The sequence below is a fragment of the Mesoplodon densirostris genome, chromosome 5 (assembly GCF_025265405.1).
Source record: "Mesoplodon densirostris isolate mMesDen1 chromosome 5, mMesDen1 primary haplotype, whole genome shotgun sequence".
Classification (NCBI taxonomy): Eukaryota; Metazoa; Chordata; class Mammalia; order Artiodactyla; family Ziphiidae; genus Mesoplodon; species Mesoplodon densirostris.
Genome location: NC_082665.1, coordinates 140,858,009 through 140,884,079, shown reverse-complemented (window position 1 = coordinate 140,884,079; position 26,071 = coordinate 140,858,009).

Here is a 26,071-nt window from a genome sequence, read left to right as displayed (position 1 = left end):
CAGCTAAAAAGATTTAAATGACTTCCAAATAACAGAAGTAAAGCTGAGAATAGTTTTTTAATAAAGGCCATTTTGCCTGGTAGGAAAAGATTGTTAAATGCAAAAAGAAACCTTTTAAACTAATATGATGAGGCGCATGTAAAAATTAATATTATGCTCGAATGTTCTCTCTAGTGAGTAGCCTAGGTTGATTTATTCATTTAGGTAATTATGTTCAGCAATATTAGTAATTCACTCTTAAATTGAATTTGGAGAACGCACAATAAATTGAAACTGTAGTCATATTTCTTTCTCACTGAGTAACCAACAGAGATGTATTGATGTAAGTTCTGAGTGTACTACATAAGTTAAATTCCCTAGACTGCAATTTGGTCAAAAAGCTTTAGACATTAACTTGAGCTATATTAGGCGGCTGCCATTGGATGGCAGTAAAATTCTACATCAATCACTTTAAGCAAAGTGAAGCTGGGAAAATAATGGGACTTTTCTTTTATTATTTAACAGCAGAATGCTGATTTAAAAGGCAAAGCTCAGGGGGTTGTGTATATTGTAGCAATACTAACTAATTTTTTAAACTGTTTTCTTTTCTTCTCCAATCTATTTAAAGGGAGATGCAATTTTGGAAGGATCATTTACAGTATTTTATCACTCCAAGAGATTATGTCAATTCTTTTCTTTTATGTAATAAAAATTCATTTTATATTTTAAAAAGGAGTCAATAAAAAGAAATTAACAAATATATGTGATTTGAACCTTCTTTACCTTATCAGTGCCTAAGTCCATTTTTTTTCTGATTATAAAGTACACTTGTATTTTTCTTACATTCAGGCCTTGAAAGCCTGACTTATTTTTTAAAGCTGTAAACATCATAATGCTTAAAATTTATTTAGAAAATTTTTGAAACAGAGAAGAAAATTTCAAGTCACATAGTAAACATCGCTAAAGGTGATCTTACAGAAGGGATTTTTCTTTCCAAGGAGGCTTTAAATTCTCTGCTTGCCTACCACTGAAATTAGGCAATATTTTACCCTTGAGATTTTAAAAACAATGTTGAATATTTCTGACTTTCTGTTAATTTGTAGTTACCCAAGAACAATTCACAGAGAAGACAAGTCTAAAAAGAAAACCTCTGTCGTATAAACCTGTTGTGATTATCACATGAAATTGACAGGAATAAATAGTGCAGAGTGCAAATAAAATGAGACATGTCCTAGATGCTTTCTCATATAAAGAAATGTGTGTTCTTCTGCCCTTTCCTCTCATGTAGATTTTTATTTGGTTAGAAATTGGTAAGTTCAATTACGATTTATTTGGCCATAAAGTGAACCGATTGTTTTCAGAAAATATTCAGGGTGGTCTGACACAATCAGAAGGCTATTAATCAGGATTTCCTGGAACAAACCCAGACTTTCTTGCTATTTATCCTCTCCCTCACTTTATGTTTAAAGTCTATTAAAAGTTTATAATCTCCCAAAGATCATATTAGGCATTAAAATTCAGGCATCCCATTCTTGCTGCAAAGATGGTTAGAAGAAAGGAAAATAAATGGGTTATCACGAATCCATTCGCATCATGAGCAGTGTAAAAAGCATGCACAGTGGAACAATATTCATTTATTTTTACGACAATGATTGAGAAGAGAAAAAAGGAAGTGAAATAAACCTAGGGATATGTAGTAGTATTACTTCCATGCACAGGGAGTTAGGACGGCTGGAATGAAATACCTCAGCATTGCAGAGAAACATGTATTTAACTTTGTGTGTGAGTGTGTGTTGTAGGGTGTGATCTTTGCAAGTGCTGGTTTATTGAGTTAATGAGTTTACTTATGATGCGAAAAACCTGAATTAACATTTATTTAAATCGGCAGTATTTTAAAAGCTTATTCTACAGAATGTTTGTCAGAATAAAGAAGACATGTACACATTTTTCTCCATTTGCCATTCTCAAACAAGACACAGTTGAAAACAGATATATAAATGAATCTCAAATATTCATAGATATGGAGTTTAACAAAGATCAATTTTTTAAACCTTTACATATTCTGCATTTATATACAGGGTTAAAAACAAAAGCATTTCTTCCAATACAGTACAAAATTGGTTGATGCTTGAATCTTAATCTCTAGTTGATTTTTTATGCCTATTTATTCAAAGAATAAGTGGATCTTACCCTGAAATTTAAGAAAACATTCGCAAGTACCGAAACTGGACTTCTTTATATTGAGATACTATCTATCCAAATCCAACTGTTAGATTATTTACATTGATTTAGAAAGATAGTGATATGGTAAAATTTATTCCCAATAAGCAGCACATGTTGCAAATTTTTTCTTAAATTTAATTTAAAATTGTTTAAAACACTTGTTTACTAGTTAATATCATAGAAAAATTGCTGCAGAACCTTGAATAAATTATGTGTCTTTATCCTGTTCACTTTTATAAATACAAATTTTTAGAGTAAGTGTTCCTTAGAAACTATGAAAGTTATTTGAGAATTCACAGTATGCTTTGCACACTTCTGATGCATATTCATTGAATCAGTGTTATCAAGCTTGTACTTAGGCATAGTATTAAGTGCATATACTCTGGAACTGAACTCTTTGGGTTTGAATATTTGTTCTGACACTGACTAGCTGTGTGACCTTGGAGAGTTTACTTAATCTCTCTGTGCCTTCATTTTCTTGCTCTTTAAAATGTATAGAATAATATTACCCATCTCACAGGTTTGTTGTAATGAATAGATGAATAAAAAGTATATACAATTATTACTTACAAGAGTCATGGCATGGTACAAATATTGCAATGATTGCTACTATGCCAGGAAAACAAAGGCAAAAGAGCCAGAGTCCTTGCTCTCAAGGAGCTCATTATCTGGCTTAGAAGATAGTTGGGTGTTTTTGAGGTATTCGTACAAACTAGACATTGGAGATACAAAGATGTACACTTCAAGGTGCTCTCAGGCACAGGTAGGAGACCCATAATGCAGTGCAGTACATGAAGTGATAAACCTATGCTCTGGAGAGAATATAGTGCATCTAACCTGCAGGTTGCACAGTTGGGGGAGGTTGGGCTATAGAGGATCCATTCCATGAGGGGGCACACCTTTAACTGGGTCTTGAAGAAGAATGAGTCAGTCAGCAGAGGAGGAGTATGAGAAATCTAAGCAGAGGGGTCATCCTAGGCACAAGCATCGAACACATGAAAATGTTAACTGTTTGATGAACTCTAAGTAATTCATCCATTAAATAGAAGATGCCTATAAAAAATTTAAAAAGATCCTTTTCCTCGAAGACATTTAATTTTAACAAGAAAGAATGAAATAATAATACTTTTCATATATATGATCTTAGACTGTAGTAGAATTTCAATCTTGTCATTCATTGGGCATGAAAATCATCGTTTATTATTTGATGTAAGGAAAATAGGGCTGGGCTTCTATCATAGATTGCATCTATATTTTACAAATGCAAACAATATTGGAAATACTAGAAATACAAACAGTGAAATGTCAGTGGCATCCAATTCTTTCACCTAAAAAAAATGATCGTGTTTGGATTAAAAATCACCATCTGAGACCAGTAATACTTCAATAGTACTACCCTTAGATCATCATATTATCAATACAGTTGTATAATTTCAAAAATAATGATTAGTTGTGATATTATGATTTATAATAATATGTTGTTATATATAATAGATATGTATAAAATACATAAAAATATATATTTGGTCTTCATCCTCATTCCTGGTGTAGAGCTCCTAAAATCATGGTTGGTAAACACATGGTGATTTGGAGAGCGTGGTTCTCTCAGAGAGGCAAGGAGGTTCCTCACCCTTTTCCCATATCTTGCCCTATGCATCTCTTCCATCTGGCTGTTTCTGAGTCATATGCTTTTTATTACAGAAAACCAATCATCTAGTAAGTAAATGTTTTGGAGTTCTGTGAGCTACTGTAGCAAATTAATCGAACCCAAGGAAAGGGTCATTGGAACCTCCAACTTATAGCTGGTTGTTCAGAAGCACAAGTGAAAACCTGGACTTGCAGTTGGCAATTGGCATCTTAATGGTGGGAGGCAGTCTTGTAGGACTGAGCCCCTAACCTGTGAGATCTGATGCTATCTCCAGGTAGATGGTGTCAGAATTGACTTGAATTGTAGGACACCCAGCTGGTGTTAGAATTGTTTGGCAGTGTGAGAAAAAAACCCACACATGGGAATTGGGTGTCAGAACTATATTAGTGTAATGAAAAGATATAAAATGTATATTAATGATTATACTAGCAGTTGAAAAACAGGTAGGAACTGGGTCAAAATGGCATATTGCATACAAATTTGTCTCTCTTCCAAATGAAAATATGTATTTAATTTTCAAAAAGTTTTAAAGTATTATAAAGCTAAAGAAGATATATCATAAGTATCTCTTTCTCTCTTATGATATAAATACACAGTAAACCAGAAATTATGAGGAATTCCTGTAAGACAGAAAATAGATGGAATTGAGTTAACAAAAAAGCTAGACCTGAATAAACCACAACAAAGAATATAAGCAAGATAAAGCTTCAAAAAAGACAAAATAAAATTTCTATTTTGGCTTGAAGTGCCTATTCAAATTAGAACCTCAACAGAAAATAAGAACCGCTAATCTAAAATCACCTACCTTTTGAGAAAAAAACAACACCATGAAAGAAAGGGACCAAATGAGTAAATATAGTAAATGGCTCCCAATGAACAGAGTTAAAAGGGAAAATAGAAAATAACATAAATATAAGCAGTAACCTTCAAGGGAGGAAAGAAGGCAGTGTTCATTAACAACACTCATCAGCAACGATAAAAAAAATAAGCTAGGATAAGAAATCAGAAACTGATCATCAAAGTATAAAATTCAATTATGGAAAATGTAACCAAATTGTCAAAGCAGAAGATAAAATTAGTGAGCTGAATGATTATGCTAAGGAATGAGAGCCCTAATGGACAGAATGTTTCTCTAATATCCAAACTTCATAGAATGTATTACTTTGGCTGGTGTTTATGCACTAAAGAGGTATATTTACTTACCGAAACCGAAATACAACATTTTCAACAAAGTAAAGTGGGGAAGATCTTGAATTATAATTCAGCAGCTGGTCAGAATTGTGTGTAGATACAGTAAAGTATGTACTGTATCAACAAAGGGATGAGTATATTGGTTTTTCTGGGTGCTTAAAGAGGTTACTAAAAACTGTCAGCCCTAAGGTTCACATTTTTATGCAGAGGGCTTTTTAAAAGAATAGAATTTTGATATTGATGTAATATATACCTCACTATGTAAAACAAAAGGCCAGAGAGGTAGATGAAGACATGTTGATAGATGTAGAAGTCCCAGTGTCAAAGGTGTGTGCATTCCAAAAGGCAGGAACAAGAAATGAGGAGTGAAATGCTTCAGAAGAAAGGAAGACATGTCTTCACGCTGAATGAAAAACCAGACGAATAGACTCAATGTGGTGAAACTTCAGAACAAAGAAGATAATGGTACAATTATAAAAAAAATAATGCTGCAGAAAAAAACAAGCATGCAGGCAAACACACATATGCACACAACCTAGGTTATCTACAGAGGAGAAATAATTAAAGTGGCATCAACAAAAAGTAACGAATTTGGAGAAAATACTTGAAAAATATATGAGACAAATAATTACGATACATAATTTGTCTAAAATCCCTTAGAAGTTAATAGAAAATTATAATCACAATTTAAAAATTGGGCAGAATTTAAGTATGGCCAAGTGACAAAAGAAGAAATACACAAGGGCAAAGAAATGCAAAAAAATGCATAACTCACTAATTGTCAGGAATATACAAACTGAAATGGCAGTGAGATGTCAGTTTTGCTTATAATATTGGCAAAAATATTTAAGATTCACAGTATCTAGTGTTATAAGGGTTTGAGATATTAAAGTCTCTTACACATTACTGTCTTATGAAAAGCAACTTGCAATATCTAATTAAACTGCAAAAGATTAAAATTTCTTTACTCAAGAGGTCCACTTGAAAGATTCTATTATACAGAAATATTTGCCTAAGTATGTGTATGACTCTGTGTGTGTGTGTGTGTCTATGTATACATATCCAAACAAGGAATTTAAATAGAGCAGTATTAGTGACCCCTAAAGTTAAAAATAATCTAAATACCCGTATGCTTATTCTTAAAATCTGTCACATACTTAATATAAATTATAACATAAAATAATACAACAGTTAAATCAAATAAGGTAAATGTATTTTTATTGATAGGTGTATAAAAATGATATATATATTATACATAATATAAAGAAGACAAAATAGTACTTTTTATCTGTTTTATTCATAGTAATTTGACTTATGATATAAGTGAATATATATAAAAATACAAATATATATAAATATATATATACATATGAGTTTATATGAAGGCATACATATATGTAAAATCATTTGAAAATATATGCAACAATCCAGGTATCATTAGAAATTAATTTTGGCAGGGAAGTAGTTGTGGGTGACCAGCATATGAGTGATTTCCATTTTTATATATGTAATTCAGTGTTATTTTAAAATTGTGAGTATATTTATTTTTATATGAAAAATATATGCTTATTATTTAATGAAGATATTTAGGGGAAAATAAATTCTACAAGTTGGGGAAGGCTTTGTGGAGACAGATTATCTTTGCTCCATATAGTGTCACCTGGGAAAACTCTATTGAGACTCAAGGATCTACCTCTAAAATGGCCTCCTTTACATGGCTGTCAAGTTAGTGCTCATTCTCAGTTGGGAGCTCAGCTACAGCTGTTGATCTGAGACCTTGTTTCTCCTCCATGTTATCCCTCCATCTGACAAGGTTGGTCATGTCACAGTAAAACAGTCTCAGAATAGTTGACGTCTCATATGGTAACTGGCATCCTGCAAAGTGAAATAGAAGAACTTGGCAAAATTTTCTTAAATCCTGGACTTGGAGATGCCAAAACAACACTTCCTCCACATTCTATTGGTCAAAGCAGTAACAGGACCAGTTTAGAAAAAAAGGGGAGTGACCTATACAAGGACATGAATAAAGGGGGATATGGCTCATTGGGGGCCATCAAAGCAACAGAGTACTACAAACTGTCAAAAGATAGAGGTTGAGACTGCCAGAATAGCTGGAAAATTGAACAGGGATTGATCCAAGAGGATAGAGATCCAAAGCAGGAAGGATGCCATATCTACATATAAACTCCCTCCAGATCCTTAATTGTTTTCTGAACTGAGCAAGACCAAGGAGTACTTAGAGAAGCCAAGCAGAAAGGGATAGCTGGAAATTAGAAAAAGTGAGACAGAGATTTCAGCTGCTTCCCACTGCCAGGGAAAAAAGTGTTGGAATTTCAGTCTCACCAAGTTAGAGATTAGATAAAAACCTTAAGCTGTCTATTGAAATACCAGAAAGGCCCCAGTTTAAGAAGAAAATCTATATGCAGGCAATAGTCTCATCTTAACAAAGTATAAAAGTGAGGCTCCTCAAGATCAATGTGATTAGTCTAAATTTACTCTCTGCTAGAACACATGCCAACACACTTCAGAGGAAGATAAAAGAATCCAGAGTCTCTAAACACGTTACTCAGATTTACAATAGAATGTGACTTATAGATATATTTGGATATAGATATATAGTGATATCTATATACAAATAGATATCTCTCCATCTGTTTGTATCATCTTTAATTTCTTTCATCAGTGTCTTATAATTTTCTGCATACAGGTCTTTTGTTTCCTTAGGTAGGTTTATTCCTAGATATATTATTCTTTTTGTTGCAATGGTAAATGGGAGTGTTTTCTTAACTTCACTTTCAGATTTTTCATCATTAGTGTATAGGAATGCAAGAGATTTCTGTGCATTAATTTTGTATCCTGCTACTTTACCAAATTCATTGATTAGCTCTAGTAGTTTTCTGGTAGCATCTTCAGGATTCTGTTTGTATAGTATCATGTCATCTGCAAACAGTGACAGCTTGACTTCTTCTTTTCTGATTTGGATTCCTTTTTCTTCTTTGATTGCTGTGGCTAAAACTTCCAAAACTATGTTGAATAATAGTGCTGAGAGTGGACAACCTTGTCTTGTTCCTGATCTTAGTGGAAATGGTTTCAGTTTTTTCACCATTGAGGACAATGTTGGCTGTGTGTTTGTCATATATGGCCTTTATTATGTTGAGGTAAGTTCCCTCTATGCCTACTTTCTGGAGAATTTTTATCATAAATAGGTGTTGCACTTTGTCAGAAGCTTTTTCTGCATCTATTGAGATGATCATATGGTTTTTCTCCTTCAGTTGGTTAATATGGTGTATAATGTAGATTGATTTGCATATATTGAAGAATCCTTGCATTCCTGGGATAAACCCCACTTGATCATGGTGTATGATCCTTTTAATGTGCTGTTGGATTCTGTTTGCTAGTATTTTGTTGAGGATTTTTGCATCTATGTTCATCAGTAATATTGGCCTGTAGTTTTCTTTCTTTGTGACATCTGTGTCTGGTTTTGGTATCAGAGTGATGGTGGCCTCATAGAATGAGTTTGGGAGTGTTCCTCCCTCTGTTATATTTTGGAAGAGTTTGAGAAGGATAGGTGTTAGCTCCTCTCTAAATGTTTGATAGAATTCACCTGTGAAGCCATCTGGTCCTGGGCTTTTGTTTGTTGGAAGATTTTTAACACAGTCTCAATTTCAGTGCTCATGGTTGGTCTGTTTATATTTTCTTTCTCTTCCTAGTTCAGTCTGGAAAAGTTGTGCTTTTCTAAGAAAGTGTCCATTTCTTCCAGGTTGTCCATTTTATTGACATATAGTTGCTTTTAGTAATCCCTCATGATACTTTGTATTTCTGCAGTGTCTATTGTTACTTCTCCTTTATCATTTCTAATTCTGTTGATTTGAGTCTTCTCCCTTTCTTTCTTGAAGAGTCTGCCTAATGGTTTATCAATTTCGTTTGTCTTCTCAAAGAAGCAGTTTTAGTTTTATTGATCTTTGCTATTGTTTCCTTCATTCCTTTTTCATTTATTTCTAATCTGATCTTTATGATTTCTTTCCTGCTGCTAACTTGGGGTTTTCTTTTTTTTCTTTCTTTCTCTAATTGCTTTAGGTGTAAGGTTAGGTTGTTTATTTGAGATTTTTCATGTTTCTTGAGGTAAGATTGTATTGCCATAAACTTCCCTGTTAGAACTGCTTTTACTGCATTCCATAGGTTTTGGGTTGTCGTGTTTTCATTGTCATTTGTTTCTAGGTATTTTATGATTTCCTCTTGGATTTCTTCAGTGATCTCTTCGTTATTTAGTAGTATATTGTTTAGCCTCCATGTGTTTGTTATTTTTTACTGATTTTTTCCTGTAATTGATAAGTAGTCTCATAGCGTTGTGTTCAGAAAAGATACTTGATACAATTTCAATTTTCTTAAATTTATCGAGGCTTGATTTGTGACCCAAGATGTGATCTATCCTAGAGAATGTTCCATGAGCACTTGAGAAGAATGTGTATTCCATTGTTTTCAGATGGAATGTTCTATAAATATCAATTAATTCCATCTTGTTTAATGTGTCCTTTAAAGCTTGTGTTTCCTTATTTATTTTCATTTTGGATGATCTGTCCATTGGTGAAACTGGGGTGTTAAAGTCCCCTACTGTGATTGTGTTACTATCAATTTCCCCTCTTACAGATGTTATCATTTGCCTTATGTATTGAGGTTCTCCTATGTTGGGTGCATAAATATTTACAATTGTTTTATCTTCTTGGATTGATACTGTGATCATTATGTAGTGTCCTTCTTTGTCTCTTGTAATAGTCTTTATTTTAAAGTCTATTTTGTTTAATATGAGAATTGCTACTCCAGCTTTCTTTTGATTTCCGTTTGCCTAGAATATCTTTTTCCATCTGCTCACTTTCATTCTGTATGTGTCCCTAGGTCTGAAGTGGGTCTCTTGTTGACAGCATATATACGGGTCTTGTTTTTGCATCCATTCAGCCAGTATGTGTCTTTTGGATGGAGTATTTAGTCCATTTACGTTTCAGGTAATTATCGATATGTAAATTCCTATTACCATTTTCTCAATTGTTTTGTGTTTTGTTATTGTAGGTCTTTTCCTTCTCTTGTGTTTCCTGACTAGAGAAGTTCCTTTAGTATTTGTTCTAAAGCTGGTTTGTTGGTGCTGAATTCTCTTAGCTTTTGCTTGTCTGTTAAGCTTTTAACTTCTCTGTCGTATCTGAATGAAATCCTTGCTGGGTAGAGTAATCTTGGTTGTAGTTTTTTCCCTTTTATCACTTTAAATATGTACTGCCATTCCCTTCTGGCTTGCAGAATTTCTGCTGAATGATCAGTGTTAACCTTATGGGGATTCCTTTTTATGTTAGTTATTGCTTTTCCCTTGATGCTTTTAATATTTTTTCTTTATATTTAATTTTTGATAGTTTGATTAATATGTGTCTTGCTGTGTTGCTCCTTGGATTTATCCTATATGGGACTCTCTGCACTTCCTGGACTTGATTAACTATTTCGTTTCCCATATTAGGGAAATTTTCAACTATAATCTCTTCAAATATTTTCTCAGTACCTTTGTTTTTGTCTTTTTCTTCTGGGACCGCTGTAATTTGAATGTTGGTGCGTTTAATGTTGTCCCAGAAGTCTTTGAAACTGTCCTCAATTCTTTTCATTCCTCTTTTTAAAATTCTGCTCTGCAGTGGTTCTTTGGACTATTTTATCTTCCAGGTCAGTTATCCGTTCTTCTGCTTCATTTATTCTGCTATTGAATCCTTTAGAGAATTTTTAATTTCATTTATTGTGCTGTTCATCATTGTTTGTTTGCTCTTTAGTTCTTCTAGGTCCTTGTTAAACGTTTCCTGTATTTTCTCCATTCTATTTCCAAGAGTTTGGATCACCTTTACTATCATTACTCTGAATTCTTTTTCAGGTAGACTACTTATTTCCTCTTCATTTGTTTGATCTGGTTGGTTTTTACCTTGCTCCTTCATCTGCTGTGTGTTTCTCTGTCTTCGCATTTTGCTTAACTTACTGTGTTTGGGTTCTCCTTTTTGCAGGCTACAGGTTCGTAGTTCCTGTTGGTGTTGGTGTCTGCCCCCAGTGGCTAAGGTTGGTTCAGTGGTTTGTGTAGGCTGCCTGGTGGAGGGGACTAGTGCCTGTGTTCTGGTGGATGAGCCTGGATCTTGTCTTTCTTTTGGGCAGTACCATCTCCGGTGGTGTGTTTTGAGGTTTCTGTGAACTTATTATGATTTTAGGCTGCCTCTCTGCTAATGGGTGGTGTTGTTTTCCTGTCTTGCTAGTTGTTTGGCATAGAGAGTCCAGCACTGTAGATTGCTGGCCATTTAGTGGAGCTGGGTGTTAACGTTGAGATGGAGATCTCAGGGAGAGCTTTCACTGTTTAATATTACCTGGAGCTGGGAGGTCTCTTGTGGACCAGTGTCCTGAACTCGGCTCTCCCACCTCAAAGGCACAGGACTGACATCCGGCCGGAGCACCAAGACCCTGTCAGCCACATGGCTCAGAAGAAAAGGGAGAAAGAAAGAAAAGAAAGAAGGAAAGAAGGAAAAGAAAGAAAGGAGAGAGCAACCAAACCAAAAAGCAAATCCACCAATGATAAGAAGATCTAAAAACTATACTAAAAAAAAACCCCAAAAACCAAAAGAGAGAAAAAAAAAAAAAAAACGGACAGACAGAACACTAGGACAAATGGTAAAAGAAAAGCTATACAGAGAAAATCAGTCAAAGAAGCATACACATACACACTCACAAAAAGAGAAAAAGGAAAAAAATATATATTTCATTGCTCCCAAAGTCCACCACCTGAATATTGGGATGATTCATCTATTCAGGTATTCCACAGATTCAGGGTACCTCAGGTTGATTGTGGAGATTTAATCCGCTGATCCTGAGGCTGCTGGGAGAGATTTCCCTTTCTCTTCTTTGTTTGCACAGCTCTGGAGTTCAGCTTTGGTTTTAGCCCCGCCTCTGCGTGTAGGTCACCTGAGGGCGTCTTTTCTCTAGCCAGACAGAATGGGGTTAAAGTAGCAACTGATTAGGGGGCTCTGGCTCACTCAGGCCAGGGGGAGGGAGGGGTATGGAATGCGGGGTGAGCCTGAGGTGGCAGAGCCTGGAATGACATTTCAATGGCCTGAAGAGCACTGTGTGTTCTCCTGGGGTGTGTTCTCCCGGGTTGTATTCTCCTGGGGAAATTGTCTCTGGATCATGGGACCCTAGCAGTGGCGGGCTGCACAGGAGGGGAGGTGTGGATAGTGACCTTTGCTTCCACACAGACTTCTTGGTGGCTTCAGCAGCAGCCTTAGCATTTCATGCTCGTCTCTGGTGTCTCTGCTGATAGCCACAGCTCGTGCCTTTTTCTGGAGCTCGTTTAAGCAGTGTTCTGAATCCCCTCTCCTCGCGCACCCTGAAACGATGGTCTCTTGCCTCTTAGGCAGGTCCAGACTTTTTCCCAGTCTCCCTCCTGGCTAGCTGTGGTGCACTAGCCCCCTTCACACAGCCAATCCCAGTCCTATCCCTCGGATCTGACCTCTAAAGAAGCCTGAGACTCAGCTCCCAGCCCCTACCCGTCCCAGCTGACAGGTGAGCAGACAAGCCTCTTGGGCTGGTGAGTGCCGGTTGGCTCCAATCCTCTGTGTGAGAATCACCCTGCTTTGCCCTCCATACCGCTGTTGCTGCGCTCTCCTCCATGGCTCCGAAGCTCCCCCCTTTGCCACCCACAGTCTTCGCCCATGAAGGGGCTTCCTAGCGTGTGGAAACCTTTCCTCCTTCACGGCTCCCTCCCACTGGTGCAGGTCCCATCCCTATTCTTTGTCTCTGTTTTTTCTTTTCTCTTTTGCCCTACCCAGGTACGTGGGAGAGTTTCTTGCCTTTTGGGAAGTCTGAGGTCTTCTGCCAACGTTCAGTAGGTATTCTGTAGGCGTTGTTGCACATGTAGATATATTTCTGATATATTTGTGGGGAGTAAGGTGATCTCCATGTCTTACTCTTCCACCATCTTGAAGGTCTCTCTGTACCACATCTTCTTTATCCATTCCTCTGTGATGGATATTTAGGTTGTTTCCATGTCTTGGCTATTGTAAATAGTGCTGCAATGAATATTGGTGTGCATGTGTCTTTTCGAATTAGAGTTTTCTCCAGATATATGCCAGGAGTGGGATTGCTGGATCATACGGTAACTCTATTTTTAGTTTTTTAAGGATCCTCCATTTTGACAATGTTGATTCTTCCAATCCAAGAACATGGTATATCTCTCCATCTGTTTGTGTCATCTTTGATTTCTTTCATCAGTATCTTATAGATTTCTGAGTACAGATATTTTGCTTCCTTAGGTAGGTTCATTCCTAGATATTTTTTTCTTTTTGATGAGATGGTAAATTGAATTCTTTAATTTCTCTTTCTGATCTTTTATTGTAAGTGTATAGAAATGCAACAGATTTCTGTGTATTTATTTTGTATCCTGCAACTTTACCAAATTCACTGATGAGCTCTAGTAGTTTTCTAGTAGCATCTTTAGGATTTTCTATATATAGTATCATGTCATCTGCAAATAGTGACAGTTTTACTTCTTCTTTTCCAGTTTGGATTCCCTTTATTTCTTTTTCGTCTCTGATTTCCATGCTGGGACTTCCAAAACTATGTTGAATAAAGGTGGTGAGAGTGGGCATTCTTGTCTTGTACCTGATCTTAGAGGAAATGCTTTTAGCTTTTCACCATTGAGTATGATGTTAGCTGTAGGTTTGTCATATATGGCCTTTATTTGTTGAGGTGGACTCCCTCTATGCCCACTTTCTGGAGAGTTTTTATCATAAATGGCTGTTGAATTTTGTCAAAAGCTTTTTCTGCAACTATTGAGATGATCATATGGATTTTATTCAATTTGTTGATGTGGTGTATCACACTGATTGATTTGCAGATACTGAAAAACCCTTGCATCCCTGGGATAAATCCCACTTGATCACGGTATATGATCCTTTTACTGTATTGTTGGATTCTGTTTGCTAGTATTTTGTTGAGGATTTTTGCATCTAAGTTCATCAGTGCTATTGGCCTGTAATTTTCTTTTTTTTGTTATGTTTGTCTTTTTTTGGTATCAGGGTGATGGTGACCTCATAGAATGGGTTTGGGAGTGTCCCTTCCTCTACAATTTTTTGGAATAGTTTCAGAAACATAGGTGTTAACTCTTTTCTAAATGTTTGATATAATTTGCCTGTGAGGCCATCTGGTCCTGGACTTTTGTTTGTTGGGAGTTTTTAAATCACAGTTTCAATTTCAGTATTTATGATTGGTCTCAGTATTAGGGGATTGTACCTTTCTCAGAATTTGTCCATTTCTTCTAGGTTGTCCATTTTATTGGCATATAGTTTCTTGTAGTAGTCTCTTATGATCCTTTGTATTTATGTGGTGTCTATTGTAACTTTTCCTTTTTGACTTCTAATTTTATTGATTTGAGCCCTCTCCCTCTTTTTCTTCATGAGTCTGGCTAAAGGTTTATCAATTTTGTTTATCTTTTCAAAGAATCAGCTTTTAGTTTCGTTGAGTAAATTCTATTTTATAAAAAAGTAAAAAGTACCAGAAAGTTTTAATAGATAAATCGGCTTTCCCCTTCAATAAATATTGAATATATAATAATAATATATAATATAAGTATATAATATTGTACATAATATATAATTCAGTATATAAGCTCTTCTACATTGTCTCAGATTGTATCTTTAAAAGTCATTAATTAATATAATTTGATTAAAAGCCTTCTGGTGCATTTGTCTACATCACAACAACAAAATGTTTTTAAGACTAAGTATTCTTGTAGGATTGCAAGCCAGTAATATACCTCTCAAAAATTGTCACTGGAACTTATAATACTTTATTGTGTTCTATCTTGGGTCCATGTACATTTCATGCATTTAAAAAGTTCTGAGCCATTTCAAATGGCAAGTTCATTTTTCTTACTAAATTTTTTATGCAAAGTAATGGATTTCAGATTTTTTCTATGTGTATAGTAAGATGAAATTTTATGCTGAAGTTTTGAAGAGGATTTTACTATCTTCCTTTAATGATGAAGCTTGTATTAAAATGTAAATAATCATTTTGGTTTACTCAATATCATGTTATCTAATTTTTTAAACAGAAGAGCCCATTTGCTATTTTTGGATCACAGTTTTGATAATGAGTACAGATTTTGTCAGACACTTACATAAAGTTTATATTCAAGTTTAGTGTATTTTCTTTGGTTTTAGTTCTATTTTACAAAATCTCTGTATCTTGGAAAAGATTAAACAATGGGCTTGCCTTCAAATATGTTTCCCATACAGTCAGCATATTTGTCACTGAAGCAAGGTCTTGACAGATTTTGAGGGTTAGGAATTTTCGTAGAAAAGACTATGTACAAAACAATGATTGGTAACATGCTCCAAAAATTTAAGTCAAATGAGATTGCACTAAGGAACACTTCTCTCAGTAGAAAAATATTTCATCTAATGAAATGCTAAAAGATGTCTTTTGCCCATCGTCTCTGAAAGGAAAGCAAGTGGCTATTGCTTTTTATTTTGATGCAGAAATAGAGAATTGTAGAAATAAGGGTAACAATCATTCACCTTTAAATTAAACAGTGACAAAAAAAAAAAAAAAGCAAAGCAAACATATTGACTGCATTGGGCTTTAATCTGCAGAAGTGGGTTGAACTGTCCAGATGGTAGGATTGAACTGAATATTAGGCAAAAGACACTGATGCTTCTTGACAACATTGCATGGATGGTGCTGAAATGTGACTATGTAAACAGAAGGACCCCTCTTTCCCAGTCTGCTCTTCCTCTTCTCTCCTCCAGCCTCATCCAGCCTGACATTTGACAGTTGGCAGATACCTCATCCCAAGAAACAGAGCCAGATATTTGATTTGAATAATCACCCAGAAACTGTCTCGCTTTAGTGCCCATGACCAACTTGTTTGCATTTTCTATTTCTTGGATTATGTGAGAATGTTTATTAAAAACAGTTGGAACTTTGGATGGGTTATCAGGTTCTGAATGAAGGGAATCAAGAGTTCTGTTTTTGGGCTTTCTCACAGGTGTAGAGTACAGCAGTGTGTTTCATTAAAAAAGAAAGTGTTTTGTTGAGAGAATTAAGCTTTGAGGATTGTTGCCTTATTTGTGCTTTTGGCTTTTGCACAATCTCTAAAAATTTTCAGAGATGTCAGTTTGACAGAATTTGAAAGTCAGTAGACAAGGCTGTGATTTTTTATGCAGCTCCTTTGTATTACATTCTTTTGTGGGTTTAGTATTGGAAATAATGCTTGTCTTTGGTACTGAGAGTGGAGACTCATGATTTATGATGAAATAATTTAACACTATGCATTTGGACCAAATCATTTCTATTTTAGCATGAGAGGAAGCTGTTGCTAAGGATTATTGATTAAAACCACAAGACGGAGCACCAGCACAACCCCAGAGTGAGCTCCCCAACTACATAAGTATCTATGCTCCTCCAAAATCTTCATTTATTTATTCAACAAAATTTTGTTTAGCATATGCAATGTGTTCCTTCCTGTGGATACAAGAAGGAAATATAAGCCAGTCCATCTCCCAAGAGACTGATGGTAAAATGAAAACAATATAGACCACCTCTGATTTCCTATCTCTAAAACAGTCAAAAAATTCAAAAATGAAATTAAAAAATAAAGCACTGACATTAGTATAAAAATTATCTAATACCTAGGTATAATCTATTAAAGATTTTCTAGACTTCTTCAAAAACCTACTAGTTATTTTTGAGATAAATTAAAGAAAATTTATATAATAGAGATGTCACATGTTCATGGATTGGAAAACTCAATATGTGTAACATTTATATTCTTCACAAATTTATTTATAGATTCACTCCACTCTCTGTGAAAATGTCTGCATTTACCCCACATTTATCCCACTCTTGGATGTAACTCCAGAGACACCTATGTGCAGGTCTCAGGGGAAGGAGTGTGAAGGTATTTATGTTTGTGGTAGTAAAAATTGAGAGGTCACCTAGGTGCCCATTAAAGGGGAACTTAATAAGTGAAAACTGGTGGATGAATTCTTTAGAAAAAAGTGTGCATCATTTGGATACAATGAACTAGAATTATACTTAACAACATGAACAGATGTTATAACCAAATGTTGAAAGAAAAAAGTAAGAAACAGAATGAATGCTATAGAGTGAGTCTATAGCACAATACAATTTATATATATTTAAAGAGCGTACACAAAGATAATCTATATTTCTCAAAATTACATATGTATCCAAGAGCATATACCAGATATATTAGAGTGGGTGCCTATTATGGCAATAAGAATAAGGATGGGCTCAGAGATGAAGATGAAAATAAACACAAGTAAAGCCAGAGATGAGCTTTATATAGGTTGATGGTAATCATTTGCTATAAGTATAAGAGTATCTTAAGTCAACATCATTCTTTAGATAAAATATGAAAATATAGTATAAATTATTGAATAGGTGGAGGGAATCATTGGTTAAGTCCACTACTCCTGAAAATATGAGAAACATCAGGAAAAAACTGTTACTTGGACTTGACATCATGTTCTTCTTTAAAGACACCAACAAGAACAATTTCAGTAGAGTAGCAGGAGTGTAAGTCAGATTAGATGGCTATCAGGGGTGAACAGGAAGTGAAAAAGTGGTAATATCATATGCAGAGTCTTTCATACCTATAAGACATTGCAGGGAAATTCTCTGTAAACCTCCAGGGACAAGGGGAATATGTAGAACTTTTCAAATATCTATGACTCCAAACTCCTTACCCCAGGGCTAATGTTCCAAAAAACAAGTTTTAAAAATGTTAAATTAAGCAAAGGGGTGACTGAAGTCAATTCATTTCAGTCATGAAGGGCCAGATAAATATAGATTTTTCTAAATTTAATTACAGAAATTACTACTTAAGTCTACATATATTTATTCATCTCATTTGTTTTCATAAACTGAGATTCAGGGCAGAAAAATTTTGAATGAAAATGTAGCTCTTATCCACTTGACGAAAGGGGTGACTTCAATCACATTAGGAGGCAGTTTTTGAGAGGGGAATAGATGTAATTATGAAAAAGCAGTCATGGGCTCTATATTAATTTCCTACAGCTGTTTTAAGAAGTCACCACCAATTTAATGGCTTAAACAATACAAATTTATTGTCTTATAGTCTTAGAGGTCAGAAGTCTTAAAATCAAGGTGTTGACAGGGCTGCATTCCATTTGGAATGTTTAAGGGAGAATTAATTTTCTTACCTTTTCTAGCATCTAGAGGTCACCTGCACTCCTGCTCATAACCCCTTGCTTTCTCCATCTTCAAAGCCAGTAGCATAGTATCTTCCATTGTCTCACTCTTTCATCTCTGCTTGCATATCATGGTGCCTTTACTAATTCTGACCTGCCTGCCTTTTATAAGGACCCTTGTGCTTGCCGTGGACCCAAACTGATATTCCCAGAAAATCTTATCTCAAGATCCTTAAAGTTATCATATCTCAAAATCTCTTTTACTATATAAGGTAACATATTCACAGGCTTTGGGGATTAAGATATGGACATCTTGGAGTCTATTATTATGCAAATCACAGACTCTAAAGCTGTATTTCTCTTTTCAATTGATTTTTATTTTCACCTCTCTGAGACTAAGTTTACTAAATTGAGGGAAGCATATTTTATGTTTCATTCTTTATTTGAGTTTTATAAGGATGAGTTAAAATAGTATATAAAATTACTTCAAAAGAATATATTATTCCCCCTGAGGAGAATAGAAAAAAAATTCTTTTTTATCTATCATTTCTACTTACTCTTATACAATACTATTTATGATTGTTGAATTATAAAAAGAATACAGGAGTTTTAAATGTGTTTCTATTTTCCTTTAATGTTAAATTATCTTTTCCTTCTCAATATCATTTTCACACAAATTGATAACAAATGAAATATCAAATGCTAACAAATTAATATTTTAATTAATTAGTTGGATGGGAGGAAGGGAGTGAGAAGAGGGGGATAAAAAAGAAAAGGAAGAGAGAGAAGGAGGATGAAGGAGGGAGAATATACTGAGAACATATTGGCACTATTATGCTAGGCATACCACAACCTAATTTCATTTAATCCTCACAGTAATTGAACATTACCATTTCCATTCTATAGTTTAGAAAACCCAGGCTTGGGAGAGTCACATAACTTGCCTAAGATCATAAGTAATAAATAGTTGATTAAAACTATTCTTTCTAACTTCAAAACCCATGACTTCCTACCCCACAGTGGTAAATGTTTTATGTTAAACGTGTTCTGTTACTTTCCTAGGGTTTCCATAACAAATTACCACAGATTTTGAGGCTTAAAATAATAGAAAATATTCTCACAGTTCTGGAGGACAGAAGTCTGAAAATCAAGGTGTCAGGAGGGCCATGTTCCCTAAGAACACTTTAGAGTAGAACCCTTCCTTGCCCCTTCCAGCTTCTGGTGGCCCCACGAGTTCCTTGGTTTGGTGCTGCCTAACTCTAATCTTTGTTACCCTCTCACAAGGCCTTCCCACCTTTGTCTCTGTGTCTTCTTTCTCTCTTTCTCTCTTTGAAACCACTTCATTGAGATACGGTTGACATTCAAAAGCTGTACCTATATAATGAACACAACTGAATGCATTTCAGGACAGTATATACTGGTGAAACCATTACTACCATCAAGGCCATAGGTATATCCATTACCTTCCAAAGTTTCCTCCCATCTGCATTATGATGATGATGATGATGATGATGTGTGTGTGTTAAGAACACTTAACATAAAAGCTACTTTCTTAGAAAACTCTAAGTATACAATACATGAGTGGGATTGTGTTCTGGTCTTACCGGTTGTTTGGCCTGAAGCTTCCAACACTGGAGTTGTAGGCTATTGCATAGAGCTGGGTCTTGGTACTGAGATGAGGAACTCCATGAGACCCCACTCTAATGAATATTCCCTGGGGTCTGAGGCCCTTGTTCATCCAGTGGTTCAGACTCGGAGCTCCCACTGCAGGAGCTTCAGCCAATCCCACTCGTTAAAAAAAAAAAAAAAAAAAAATGGCAAAAACATATGTCACAGATGAAGGAGCAAGGTAAAAACCTACAAGACCAAATAAATGAAGAGGAAATAGGCAATCTACCTGAAAAATAATTCAGAGTAATGATAGTAAAGATGATACAGAATCTCAGAAATAGAATGGAGGCACAGATTGAGAAAATACAAGAAATGTTTAACAAAGATCTAGAAGAACTAAAGAACAAACAAACAGAGATGACCAACACAATAACTGAAATGAAAATTACACTAGAAGGAATCAATAACAGAATAACTGAGGCAAAAGAACTTATTCAGTGAGCCGGAAGACAAAATGGTGGAAATAACTGCCGAGGAGTGAATAAAAAAAGAATGAAAAGAATTGAAGACAATCTCAGAGACTTCTGGGACAGCACTAAATGCACTAACGTTCGAGTTATATGGGTCCCAGAAGAAGAGAAAAAGAAAGGGTCTGAGAAAATATTTGAAGAGATTATAGTTGAAAACTTTCCTAACATGGGAAAGGAAATAGTCACCCAAGTCCAGGAAGCATAGAGAGTCCCATACAGGATAAACCCTAGGAAAAACACACCAAGACACATAATAATCAAACCAACAAAAAATAAATTCAAAGAAAAAATATTAAAAGCAGCAAGGGAAAAACAACAAATATCATACAAAGGAATCCACATAAGGTTATCAGCTGATTGTTCAGCAGAAACTCTGAAGGCCAGAAGGGAGTGGCAGGATATACTTAAGGTGATGAAAGAGAAAAACCTACAACCAAGATTACTCTACCCAGAAAGGATCTCATTCAGATTCGATGGAGAAGTCAAAAGCTTTTCAGACAAGTAAAAGCTAAGAGAACTCAGCACCACCAAACAAGCTTTACAACAAATGGTAAAGGAACTTCTCTAGGCAGGAAACACAGGAGAAGTAAAAGACCTACAAAAAAAAAAAAAAAAACCCCAAAACAGGGGCCCCGGAGGAAGATGGCGGAAGAGTAAGACGCGGAGATCACCTTCCTCCCCACACATACATCAGAAATTCATCTACACGTGGAACAACTCCTACAGAACACCTACTGAACGCTGACAGAAGACCTCAGACCCCCCAAAAGGCAAGAAACTCCCCACATACCTGGGTAGGGGAAAAGAAAAAAAAGAATAAACAGAGACAATAGGATAGGGACAGGACCTGCAGCAGTGGGAGGGAGCCGTGAAGGAGGGAAGGTTTCCACACACTACAAGCCCCTTCACGGGCGGAGACTGCAGGTGGTGGAGGGGGAAGCTTCGGAGTAGCGGAGGAGAGCACAGCAACAGGGGCGTGGAGGGCAAAGCGGAGAGATTCTGGCACAGAGGACCGGTGCCCTCAGGCACACACCAGCCCGAGAGGCTTGTCTGCTCGGCCGCCGGGACGGGCGGGGCTGGGAGCTGAGGCTCGGGTATCGGCTTTCAGTCGGAGCGCAGGGAGAGGACTGGGGCTGGCGGCAGGAAGAGAGCCTGAAGGGGTTAGTGCACCACGGCTAGCCCGGAGGGAGTCCGGGGAAAGGGTCGGAACTGCCGAAGAGGCAAGAGACTTTTTTCCCTTTTGTTTCCTGGTGCACGAGGAGAGGGCATTAAGAGGGCTGCTTGGGGAAGCGCCGGAGACAGGCGCGAGTCGCGGGTAAGGCGCGGACCTCGGAGACGGGCGTGGGACGCTGGGGCTGCTGCTGCCACCACCACTGCCGCCGCCGCTGCCGCCCCCTCCGCCGCCACCGCGGGGCCTGTGTGCGAGCGCAGGTCACTGTCTGCCCCGCCTTCCGGGGGGCCTGTGCACCCCGCCACTGCCGGGAACCCGGGACCCGGGGACGGCTTTCCCGGGAAAGCGCATGGAGCGCCACGGGCTGCTGCAACTTCACGCCGGCCTCTGCCGCTGCAGGCTGGCCCCACACTGCGCGCCCCTCCCTCCCCTCTGCCTGAGTGAGCCAGAGCCCCCGAATAAGAGGCTCCCTTAAACCCGTCCTGTCTGAGCGAAGAACGGACGCCCTCCACCGACCTACGTGCAGAGGCGGGGCCAGGTCCAAGGCTGAGACCCAGGAGCTGTGAGAGCAGAAAAAAGACAGGGAAGTCTCTCTGTGCAGCCTCGGAGGTAGCGGATTAAAGCTCCACGGTCCATTTGATGTGCCCTGCGTCTGTGGAGTGCATGAATGGACAGCGAATCATCCCCAATTGAGGAAGTGGACTTTGAGGACAAGATTTAAGACTTTCCCCCCTTTCCCTCTTTTTACAACGAATTATCCCAGATTAAGGAGGTGAACTTAGAGAGCAAGATTTCAGACTTCTCGCCCTTTTCCTCTTTTTACAACGAATTATCCCAAATTGAGGAGGTGGACTTGGAGAACAAGATTTTTGATTTTCCCCCCTGCTCTCTTTTTGTGAATGTGTATATGTAATCTACTGTATAAGATTCTCTCTGTATAGCTTTGCTTCCACCATATGTCCCAGGGTTCTATCGGTCCGTTTTTTTTTCAATAATTACTTTTTAATTTTAATAACGCTACTATATTTCATACTTTATTCTATTTTACTTTACCTGCTCTTTCTTTTTTTCCTACCTTCCCTTCCTCCCTACCTCCCTCCGCTCCTCCTTTCCTTCTTTCTTTTTCTTTCCTCCCTCCCTCCCTCCCTCCCACCCTTCTTCTTTCCTCTTTCTTTTTCTTTCCTCCCTCCCTCCCTCCCTCCTGTCTTTCTTTCCTTCCTCCCTCCCTTCTTCCATTCACTCTTCCTTTTGCTTTCATTCCTCCCTCCCTCCCTCCTTTCTTTCATTCTCTCTTTCCATCCTTCCTCCCTCCCTCCATCCTTTCTTTCTTTCTTCCTTCCTTCCTTTCTTCCCTTCTTCCTTTCTTTCCCTCTCTCTTTCTTTCTTCTACTAATTCTTTCTTTTTGCTTTTTCTCCCTGTTATTCTGAGCCGGGTGGATGAAAAGCTCTTGGTGCTGCAGCCAGGAGTCAGTGCTGTGCCTCTGAAGTGGGAGAGCCAACTTCAGGACACGGGTCCACAAGAGATCTCCCAGCTCCACATAATATCAAGCAGCGAAAATCTCCCAGAGATCTCCACCTCAACACCAGCACCCAGCTTCACTCAACGACCAGCAAGCTACAGTGCTGGTCACCCTATGTCAAGCAACTAACAAGGCAGGAACACAACCCCACCCATTAGCAGAGAGGCTACCTAAAAACATAATAAGGCCATAGGCACCCCAAAACACACCACCAGACGTGGACCTGTCCACAAGAAAGACAAGATCGAGCCTCAACCACCAGAACACAGGCACTAGTCCCCCCCACCAGGAAGCCTACACAACCTATGGAAACAACCTTAGCCACTGGGGACAGACACCAAAAACAACGGGAACTATGAATCTGCAGCCTGCAAAAAGGAGACCCCAAACACAGTAACATAAGCAAAATGAGAAGGCAGAAAAACACACAGCAGGAGAAGGAACAAGATAAAAACCTACCAGACGTAACAAATGAAGAGGTAATAAGCAGTCTACCTGAAAAAGAATTCAGAATAATGATAGTAAAGATGATCCAAGATTCTATTTCCAAGATCCATAATCTTGGAAATACAATAGACAAAATGCAAGAAACAGCTAACAAGGACCTAGAAGAACTAAAGATGAATCAAGCATCGATTAAAAACACAATAAATGAAATGAAAAATACTCTAGATGGGATCAATAGCAGAATAACTGAGGCAGAAGAACGGATAAGTGAGGTGGAAGATAAAATAGTGGAAATAACTGATGCAGAGCAAAATAAAGAAAAAAGAATGAAAAGAACAGAGGACAGTCTCAGAGACCTCTGGGACAACATTAAATGCACCAACATTCGAATTAGAGGTGTTCCAGAAGAAGAAGAGAAACATAAAGGGACTCAGAAAATATTTGAAGAGATTATAGTTGAAAACTTCCCTAATATGGGAAAGGAAATAGTTAATCAAGTCCAGGAGGCACAGAGAGTCCCATACAGAATAAATCCAAGGAGAAATATGCCAACACACATATTAATCAAACTGTCAAAAATTAAACACAAAGAAATCATATTAAAAGCAGCAAGGCAAAAACAACAAATAACACACAAAGGAATCCCCATCAGGTTAACAGCTGATCTCTCAGCAGAAACTCTACAAGCCAGAAGGGAGTGGCAGGACATAATGAAAGTGATGAAGGAGAGAAACCTGCAACCAAGATTACTCTACCCAACAAGGATCTCATTCAGATTTGATGGAGAAATTAAAACATTTACAGACAAGCAAAAGCTGAGAGACTTCAGCACCACCAAACCAGCTTTACAACAAATGCTAAAGGAACTTCTCTAGGCAAGAAACACAACAGAAGGAATATACCTACAATAATGAACCCAAAACAATTAAGAAAATGGGAATAGGAACATACATATCAATAATTACCTTAAATGTAAATGGACTAAATGCTGCCACCAAAAGACACAGATTGGCTGAATGGATACAAAAACAAGACCCATATATATGCTGTCTACAAGAGACCCACTTCAGACCTAGAGACACATACAGATTGAAAGTAAGGGGATGGAAAAAGATATTCCATGCAAATGGAAATCAAAAGAAAGCTGGAGTAGCAATTCTCATATCAGACAAAATAGACTTTAAAATAAAGTCTATTAGAAGAGACAAAGAAGGACACTACATAATGATCAAGGGATCGATCCAAGAAGAAGATATAACAATTGTAAACATTTATGCACCCAACATAGGAGCACCTCAATACATAAGGCAAATACTAACAGCCATAAAAGGGGAAATCGACAGTAACACAATCATAGTAGGGGACTTTAACACCCCACTTTCACCAATGGACAGATCATCCAAAATGAAAATAAATAAGGAAACACAAGCTTTAAATGATACTTTAAACAAGATGGACTTAGTTGATATTTATAGGACATTCCATCCAAAAACAACAGAATACACATTTTTCTCAAGGGCTCATGGAACATTCTCCAGGATAGATCATATCTTGGGTCACAAATCAAGCCTTGGTAAATTTAAGAAAATTGAAATTGTATCAAGTATCTTTTCGGACCACAATGCTATGAGACTAGACATCTATTACAGGAAAAGATCTGTAAAAAATACAAACACATGGAGGCTAAACAATACACTACTCAATAACGAAGTGATTACTGAAGAAATCAAAGAGGAAATTAAAAAATACCTAGAAACAAATGACAATGGAGACACGACGACCCAAAACCTATGGGACGCAGCAAAAGCAGTTCGAAGGGGGAATTTTATAGCAATACTATCCCACCTTAAGAAACAGGAAACATTTTGAGTAAACAACCTGACACTGCACCTAAAGCAATTAGAGAAAGAAGAACAAAAAAACCCAAAGTTAGCAGAAGGAAAGAAATCATAAAGATCAGATCAGAAAAAAATGAAAAAGAAATGAAGGAAACGATAGCAATGATCAACCAAACTAAAAGCTGGTTCTTTGGGAAGATAAACAAAATTGACAAACCATTAGCCAGACTCATCAAAAAAGAAGGGAGAAGACTCAAATCAATAGAATTAGAAATGAAAAAGAGAAGTAACAACTGACACTGCAGAAATACAAAAGATCATGAGAGATTACTACAAGCAACTCTATGCCAATAAAGTGGACAACCTGGAAGAAATGGACAAATTCTTAGAAATGCACAACCTGCCAAGACTGACTCAGGAAGAAATAGAAAATATGAATAGACCAATCACAAGCACTGAAATTGAAACTGTGATTAAAAATCTTCCAACAAACAAAAGCCCAGGACCAGATGGCTTCACAGGCAAATTCTATCAAACATTTAGAGAAGAGCTAACACCTATCCTTCTCAAACTCTTCCAAACAATATCAGAGGAAGGAACACTCCCAAACTCATTCTACGAGGTTACCATCACCTTGATAACAAAACCAGGCAAGGATGTCACAAAGCAAGAAAACTA